Below are 9,774 nucleotides of genomic sequence, written 5' to 3'. Positions count from 1 at the left end.
GTGAATAGTGCTGCAATAAACATACGCATGTAGGTGTCTTTTTGATATAATGATTTCTTTTCCTTATACCCAGTTGTGGGATTGCTAGATTGAATGTTACTCTATTTTTAGTTGAGAAATTGCCATATTGTTTTCCATAGAGGTTGTACTAATTTACATTCCCATCAACAGAGTATAGTAAGGTTTTTTTTGTATGAAACTTTTATTTCGATGTAAGTTTGTATTAGGTCGTGATACTCTTCTTCTTAGCAGAGATGCAACAAAGATGTTTTTAAAAGATGGGCCTTATAAAGCATATTTGTGAACCCCTTTTATACTGATGTAAACATCTCCCAGGCTTCCCTTTTGTATTGAATTATTTTCTTTTGCAGTATTTTAATTTTTCATGTGGTTAGGCCCAACAATCTTTTGTAATTTCTTCTTTCAGTTGTAAACGAAATTCATCTTGTTTCTACAGAGGTGATAAATGATCTATCCTATTTTTTGTCAACTCAATTCTTACTGAAGCATTCTCTGGACACCTCGGAACTTCTAAAAATTCACGTTGGCTCAGCAAAATGCAAATGAAGAGCTCTGGCGCAAATGCTATTATGGAGTGGGTAAATCGAGAATGTGTGATAATCACAAGATCACGTGTCCCCATTCTCACTTCCAGTTGTCAGTTTATGCCGCATCAGCAAAACGAGTTTTGGGGCAAATGCTGTATAAGCAAATGTTGTAATTGTTACCCAAAGATAGCTACCAAATGATGAAAAATATTGAAGAAGAAGTCAAGTTGAAAATGCCTGAACGCATGGAAGAACTCAGAAAAAGACAAGAGAGATGAGTTTGGAGACAAAACTGTCAGAATAGAGACGAGTAAAATGATAATAACAATTGTTCTTGTTTATTGTGTATTTGCCCAGCTCATTTACTTGTCACCACCATTATTTCCATTTTGCATTTTGCATTCCATTACCATTATTTCCACTTTACAGATGAGAAAACTGCGGTGCAAAAAAGCTATGTGACTTAGTCAAGGACATCCAGCTTAAATAGTTGCCTGGAATTGAAACTTCAAACCCGGTTCTTAATCACTGGCCCATGCCACCTCTGATATGGGAGCTAGGGGTTGCAGCTAAGAGAAAAAGGCTAATACCTGGGGATAGCATCACTTACAACTCAAGAGTTATAAAGGGATATTTCGATTGTTCTATGGAAACTTTCCAGGTTTCTCCCCCCATTCTGGAGAATTTATTTCAAATAACTGGATCTAGACATCTAGAATAAAAGCAGTTTCTGCCATGTACAGTGCTGGAGATAAAGACTGATGTTTTGTATTCCAGCTGCAATTTTCCTGGATTCCATTCAGATCATGAAAATTCCTAACAAAGACATATGAGAGACAGTGGGTCAGAGCACACAGGCAGCAGCCAGTGTGCTTGGATTTGCTACCAGCTCAGCCTCTTTGTAGCTGTGTGATGGGGGCACGTTTTCCTCATTTTTAAAGTGAAGACCATAATAGAACCAACCTCAGAGGGCTGTTGTAAGACAATGCCTGTGTGATATATTAGTATTTATTTTATTATATGCTATAATTATTTCAGTTGAAGCTGATATATTTCATATTAGTTATATTTTCTTCTGGTTGGATTTTAATCTAGTTTTATCAGTAGCATGTTTACAGATAGGGTGTTTCTATGTTGATTCTTGTAAATTACTTGGCATTTTCTTATCTAATTCTTCAGTTTCCAGAATACCTGATATTTGAGGGGGGTGACCTTATGTTCCTGTTTACTCTTGTTATGCTAGTATCGCTATCCATACTCAAATGTCCATGTTTGGAAGAGAAATCCTCCTATCTGGAGAAGTGCGAAGGTTCTAGGCTGCGCACTCCTTATCAGAATCTAATGTCTGATGACCTGTTACTGTCCTCCTATCTGGAGGTCCTCCTATCTGGAGAAGTGCAACCCTCTTACCAGGGGTCACTGTTACCTTATATGGGCTGGGTCATGAGGTGCAAAGCTGGCATAAAATCAATGATAGTGTGTTTTCTTTTAATCATTTTTCATGCCAGGATCCCCTTGGCAAGCTGCAGAAGCTTTTGGAGCCCTTCTAAGAAAAATGTTTTTATGTACATAAAACGAAATGCACAAGATTACCAAGGAATTCCTTAGTTTTGAAAGACTGCTATCACAATAATTTTAAAATCAAATTTGTAATATGATCATCTATAGGCTTTTTATTAATGATTGAATAACAGGTCTAGTGACAGGTTTAATAGCTCTGGTAATTTCACAGTAGCGACGCACATAGATGACATCATGAGATATTCCTAGTAACAGCAATGGGATACAGTCAAAGCTGTGACTTTCTATTTGTGACAAAGTCACAGGCCCCACTTCTGTTCTCTAGATTCACAATAGAATGTAATATTTTCCATGTCCATGTTCACAGATCTCTCGGATTCAATCCAGACCTCTTGTGGATGCCAGTTTAAGAACTGCTGCACAGGCCATGCACAGTGGCTCACCCCTGTAATCCCAGCACTTTGGGAGGCCAAAGCGGGCAGATCGCTTGAGGTCAGGAGCTCAAGACCAGCCTGGCCAACATGGCGAAATCCCATCTGTACTAAAAATAAAAAAATTAGCTGGGCATGGTGGCGGGTGCCTATAATACCAGTTACTCAGAAGGCTGAGGCAAGAGAATCGCTTGAACCTGGGAGGTGGAGGTGGCAGTGAGGTGAGATAGCGCCGCTGCACTCCAGTCTGGGCGATTGAGTGAGACTCTATGTTCAAAAAAAAAAAAAAAAAAGAAAGAAAGAAAGAAAAGAAAAGAACTACTGTGCAAGAGTGAATGTTCGAAGCAAGCAGGAGGGAGACAAATTGCACAAAGATCAGGAAGAAAAGAAAGACTGGGATGGTCATAGATCTGCCGGTAAGCACAACAAGTGAAGAGGAAAAATGACTTGGAAGATGCCAGAATGTGGACTCAGGGAAGTAAAAAGGCAGGAATGGTCTGACAGATGTCTCTGTTGACAGAGGATACCCCACCCACAATACATCCTGTCAGAAACGGGAATGTTCACAGTGGCCCAGAGCGCGGACTTGGAAGCTTGACACACGTAGGCGTGAACCCCCGCCCTGCTGTGTTTATCAGCGTGTATTTTACACAAGTCATTTAACTGCTCTGTGTCTTAGTTTGTCTTCTGTTTAGTGGGGATAATAATACATCCCTTACAAATTTGCTTTGAGCAGCAGTCCCCAACCTTTTTGGCACAGGGAACTGGTTTTGTGGAAAATAATTTTTCCACAGACCTGGGGGTGGTGAGATGGTTTCGGGATGAGTCAAGTGCATTACACCTATTGTTCACTTTATTTTATTTTTTATTATTTTATTTTATTTTTATTTTTTTTGAGACGGAGTCTCGCTCTGCTGCCCAGGCTGGAGTGCAGTGGCCGGATCTCAGCTCACTGCAAGCTCCGCCTCCCGGGTTCACGCCATTCTCCTGCCTCAGCCTCCCGAGTAGCTGGGACTACAGGCGCCCGCCAGGTCGCCCGGCTAGTTTTTTGTATTTTAGTAGAGACGGGGTTTCACCATGTTAGCCAGGATGGTCTCGATCTCCTGACCTCGTGATCCGCCCGTCTCGGCCTCCCAAAGTGCTGGGATTACAGGCTTGAGCCACCGCGCCCGGCCCACTTTATTTTTAATATTATTACATTGTAACACATAATGAGATAATTATACAACTCACCATAATGTGGAATCAGTGGGAGCTCTGAGCTTGTTTTCCTGCAACTAGACGGTCCCATTTGGGGGTGGTGGGAGACAGTAACAGGTCATCAGACATTAGATTCTGATAAGGAGTGCGCAGCCTAGAACCTTCGCATGCGCAGTTCACAGTAGGGTTTGCGCTCCTAGGAGAGGCTAACGCCCTTGCTGACCCGACAGGAAGCAGAGTTCAGGCGGTAATGCGAGAGGGGAATGGCTGTAAATACAGATGAAGCTCTGCTCGCTCGCCCACCGCACCCCTCCTGCTGTGCCGCCCCGTTCCTAACAGGCCATGGACTGGTACCTTTCTGTGGGACCCCTGGCTTTGAGGATTCAATGAGACAGTGTATGTAAAGGGCTTTTTACTGCACCTGTTGTATTGTACCACTTCCATCAATAGCTGTGGCAATAGTATCATTGTCGTCGCTGTTATTAGGAAGGTCCACTTCCCAGCAGTAAGCAGGGACTCCCACCAAGGAAGGAGAAAAAAGAGAAGGAGATTATTGTCGTAGCCAGAAATCGTTGTTGACTATTTTTGGCCAGAAGGGGGAAGCATACACCACACTATAAGCTCAGGAGGCTAAGGACCGAGCGTGGCGAGCGTGGATGGAGACTTCCTTTTGTTCACACAGGCTGAACTCCATGACCGAGGCTTCCTTCGCCTCCTTTGCTTGGCCACGGTGCCCGTAAGCCAGCCGGTCCTTGCTGTAGGATCAGGCCCACCCAGACTGACTAGACACTTTCAGGGATGTTCTGGTGAGGCAGGCAGGCCAGGGACCAGGCAGAGACCAGCTGGTGTATATCCCAATCTAGCCAAGCAGCATTTGAATTACATACATCGAGAGGGCAGTTGCTGGGGTCAGGAAAGAATTCTACCAGACAGTAGTTGGAGCTACGTACTTCCTTCAACTCTTCATGTTGTTTAACTTTTCACCTGCCTTCTTTTTGGTAGGACTATCATCTGCTCTCCCCACAGTCCCAGGAACCAACCGGGTTTACACATGCTGTGCCCAACTTAGGAACATCCAACCTAGAATGGCCTGTTCTGTCCTCCCTCACACCACCATGAAGCAATTATTGCCCAGCCTGGGCCACATAGTGAGACTCTGCATTAAAAAAGAAAAAAGAAAAAAAGCCAGGTATGGTTGTGCACACCTGTAGTCCCAGCTACTTGGGAGGCTTACGTGGGAGGATTGCTTGAGCTGGGGAAGTTGAGGCTGCAGTGAGCCATGATTACATCACTGCACTCAAGTCTGGGTGACAGAGCAAGACCCTGTCTCAAAAACAAAAAAAAAAAAAAAAAAAAAAAAAAAAGAAAAGAAAAAGAAAAAAAAGAGGAAGAGGAAGAAGAAGAAGAACAAGGAGAAGGAGAAAAAAGAGAAGAAGGAGATTATTGTCGTATTTCTCCCTGTACAGAAAATTATGCAAAGTTTTTCACCTAGAGCTACCCATACACACATAGAAAGAAATCCCCTTTACTTTTGTGGCAGAAAATTAACAAGTTGCAGGGAGCGAGATCTTATTGTATTATCCTTTTGCAAACCTTCTGCAGGGACATCCAAGAAAGGAGATGCAATTAAATAGGATGGTAGGAACATTGTATATGAAGCATTATATATAAAGCTGTTTCTAAGGGAAAATGCTACCGTTTTCCAAGGAACTACCCTATGAGTAATTTGCAGATCTGCACCTTGGGGAATAGAACAACTTCTTTTATTTATTTATTTTATTTATTTATTTATTTACTTACTTATTTATTTTTGAGACAAAGTCTTGTTGCCCAGGCTGGAGTGCAATGGTGCACTCTTGGCTCACTGCAACTTCCGCCTCCTGGGTTCAAGCAATTCTCCTGCCTCAGCCTCCCGAATGGCTGGGATTACAGGTGCCCACCACCATACCTGGCTAATTTTGTATTTTTAGTAGAGATGAGGTTTCACTATGTTGGCCAGGCTGGTCTTGAACTCCTGACCTCAGGTGATCCGCCCTCCTCGTCCTCCCAAAATGCTGAGATTACAGGCATGAGCCACCGCACCCGGCCAAATAATCTCTTTCTTTATGTCCCTTAGCATGTGCCACAATGCTAGGCATAGAACTAGGACTCCAAGAATACTTATTGAATGGTACTAAAATCTGGGAAATGGACAGAGTGAGTTCCAAGAGATCCAACTTGGTTTTCCATGGAATGGATTTTAATTTTTCTTAAAGTTTTTTAAAGGATCAGAACCCTTTTCACACATAAAATCGTATATACGATTTCAACAAATAAAGATAAAAAGGAATTTGCTCTGCTTGAGGTGGTGAGGGGAGGGAGAGAGGACGCGTGTACCACCCCTTTCTTGCCTCCTCAGCCCAGGGAGGAAATCCAGGCCTTTTCAGAAACACGGTTTGAACCATATGGCCTCCCACTGGGGGACAAACTGATTTGGTCTCTAGTCCGGATTAGGCCATGAGTGGATGGCCTGGGGTTTTCAAAATCACATGTTCAGACTAAAAGGTAGGTGACTAGAGAAAAAGAGTATTGGATAAATACCTGCAGAGTTCTAGCCCTGGCTGTTCTTGACAAAATCACCTGATCCTTCCTGTACAATGAAGGCTGGGACCATGTGGCCTCTGAGAACCCTGTCAAAATCCCAACCCGCTGATTTGCAGGGAGAGAAGGCCACACAATTCTCAATGCCCAGGTTTAGGCCCGGAAGCCTCTGCTGCAGGCCTGAGTGGATCTGTGCAGTGGGAGTGTATTAATGGCCTCCCTCTGCTTTCCTCCCATCGCTCATTCCTGTCCTTTCTCCATGCTGTCCTGTGCCCTGTGGTCAGTACCCCATTCTCTGGTCCCCTTTGACTGTGTGCCCTATTTCTAACAAAGCTTATCTGACTTTTGCCATGGGCCCTAAGGCTGGCTCTCCTTTCCTTGGGTCCCAGCTCTCTAACAGGTTGGGACACTCACAATTCTCATCCAAAACCTGTTGTCTTATCTCTGACCAACTCTCTAATACCACTGAAATTATTCCTGGCTTACAACTCTGGCAAACACCGTTTATCACTCGAAGCCAAGAATTGGAGACAAGATGAAAAGATAACTCTGTTGAAAGGACTTCACTTCTTTTGCTCAATGACAGGCGGTTGGGCAATCAAATTGTTCTGTATCTAGAGTTAAGATAGCAGCAGAGGTAGTCATAAAAAGTAGCTTCAATGTGATTCAGTGGAAAGGTCACAGAGTTTGGAGGTGAAACCGTTGACTAGCTGTGAGACATTTGGTATACCAAATGAGTTTTCTTGATTTAGTTTATCATCTATAAAGGAAGAATCATGTCACACACGAGTCTCACGGGACTGTTGTAAGGATCAAATGAGATAGCTTACAAACATTTATTTATTATTATGAAATAGATCACATATAGGCCAGGTGTGGTGGTTCACGCCTGTAATTCCAGCACTTTGGGAGGCCAAGGCTGGCAGATCGCTTGAGCTCAGGAGTTTGAGACCACCCTGGGCAACATGAGGAGACCCCATCTCTAGGAAAAATTTAAAAATTAGCTGGGCATGGTGGCGCATGCCTATAGTGCCAGCTACTTGGGAGGCTGAGATGGGAGAATTGCTTGAGCCCCCAGAGGAAGAGGTTGCAGTGAGCCGAGATCGTGCCATCGCACTCCAACCTGGATGACAGCGAGACCTTGTCTTAATTTTTAAAAAAATTAGTAGAAATAAATCATATATGCAGAAGAGTGTACAACATCTCTGTGTATCATTTAAATAATTAAAATAAACATACAAGTTCTCAGAACTCAGGTTAAGAAATAAATAGTACTTTAGGACTCCTTGTATATCCCTCTTCAATATCAAGATTCACTCTAACTCCCACCCGTGAATTTGGCATAAATCCTTCTCTTTCTCTTCTTAGTAGTTGTACGACCTGTGATTGTATCCTTAAAAAAATGTTTAGTTTTACCTGCTTGTAAATTTCATATAAATGGATTCTTACTATGTGTCTTTTTTCTGTGACTAGTTTTTTCTTCCACCCTGGTATTCTCCTTAGTACTTTTGAGATTCATTCATGTAGAAGCATAGAGCTGTGGACTTACACTGTAAGAACACACTGTGATCCACTCGTGCAGATGCCTTCTACCAGGTAAAGATGTCCTCTCCTATTCCTGGTTTGCCAAGAGATTTTATCATAACACCATTTTGAATTTTACCAAATGTTTTTCTACTTGAATACATACATGTACCTTTAATTTGTTCATGTGGTGGATTACATTCATGATTTCTAATATTAAATCAACTTTGCATTCCTGTGATAAAATCACATGAATCCCTCTTTTATACATCATTGGATGTGGTTAACTTTGTTTAGGACTTTTGCAACTATGTTCTTTGATGAAACGGGTCTGTAGTTTTCTTGAACTATCCTTGTCTAATTTTAGTGTCAAGAGTTGTGTTGGCTGCATGAGTTCGAAAGTGTTCCCTCTTTTCCTGTTTTCTGGGGGAACTTGTATAGGACTGGTATTGTCTGTACTTAGAATGTGACATACAGCACTTCTATAAAGCCATCTTGGTCTGGCATTTTCTTTGAGGAAAATTTTAACTAGTTTTCAACTTCTTTAATGGACATAACGCTGTAAGTTTCCCTCTGAGTACTGCTTTGGCTGCATCCCAAAAGTTGTTAAGATTCCACATGTTTTCTACATTAGGAAGCAGCCCAACAGAACTGGTGGATGAACTCCAGAGCCAGACTGTCCAAGTGGAAATCTCAGCTCCACCATTTTCCAGTTATATGATCTTGGGAAGGTTCTTTATCCTCTTTGGGTCCTAGTTTCTTCATCTGCAAATGGGATAGCAATAGAATCAACCTCATAGAGTTGTGAGGATGGAAAAATATGTAAAACTCTTAAAACTGTGTTTGGGTTTTAATAGGTAATTAATGCCTATTAAATTGCCTTAGGTAATTAATAAATGCCATATATAGTGTCTGCTGTTATTTTTTTTTTTCCTCTTTAACCTTTGAATTGATTGTAAATGTATTTCAAAATTTCCAAATTCATGTGGAGGGCAGTTTCCAGTTACTTTATTTTTTATAATTTTATGTAATTTTGGCCAGAGGAATAACATTTATATATCAGTTCATTGAAATTTGTTGAGGCCAGCAGTTTGGCCTAGTATATCATTGCTTAACATAAATGTTCCACATGTACTTAGAAATATGTGTTCTCCAAGAACAAGATTAGTGATTCTGCCATTTAAATCTGTACCCTTGCTAATCATTTTATCTGCTTGATCTAAAAAAGGTGCAGGCATTTTTAAAAGCAGGTAAGTAATCTAGGTGACATACTGGCTATTGTTTAGAAAGACCACTCTTATAAAGTTTTCTTTTAAGGCATTTTATTTTAGAATAGTTTTACATTTACAGAAAAATTGTGAAGAGATTTCCCATATATCCTACATCACTTTCCTGTAATTAACATCTTCTATTGCTATGGTACATTTAGTATAATGAACCAATATTGATATTATTAACTCAAGTCCTTGCTTTATGCAGACGGCCTGAGTTTTTACCCAATGTCCTTTTTCCATCCCAGGATTCCATCCACATTACATTGAGCCATCCTGCCTCTACTATTCTTGGATGTGACCGTTTCTGAAACTTTCCTTGTTTTTGATTACCTTGATGGTTTTGAGGAATACTGTAGAATATCCCTCAATTGCAATTTGATGTTTCTCTCATGATTGGACTAGGGTTTTGGTTTTTGCAAGGAAGATCATAGAGGTCAAGTGTCATTCTCATGACATCGTATCATGACTATACTATCAACATAACCCATCACTGTTGATGTTAACCTGGATTACTTGGCAATAAAGTTCTTTTCTTTTCCTTTTTTTTTTTTTTTTTTTGAGATGACATCTCACTTTGTCACTCAGGATTGGAGTGCAGTGGCGCGATCTCAGCTCACTGCAACCTCCACCTCCTGGGTTCAAGTGATTCTCCTGCCTCAGCCTCCTGAGTAGCTGGGACTACAGGTGCACACCACC

The sequence above is a fragment of the Rhinopithecus bieti genome, unplaced genomic scaffold, assembly GCF_001698545.2.
Source record: "Rhinopithecus bieti isolate Rb0 unplaced genomic scaffold, ASM169854v2 scaffold_35569, whole genome shotgun sequence".
Classification (NCBI taxonomy): Eukaryota; Metazoa; Chordata; class Mammalia; order Primates; family Cercopithecidae; genus Rhinopithecus; species Rhinopithecus bieti.
Note: the sequence above shows the minus strand (reverse complement) of the source record.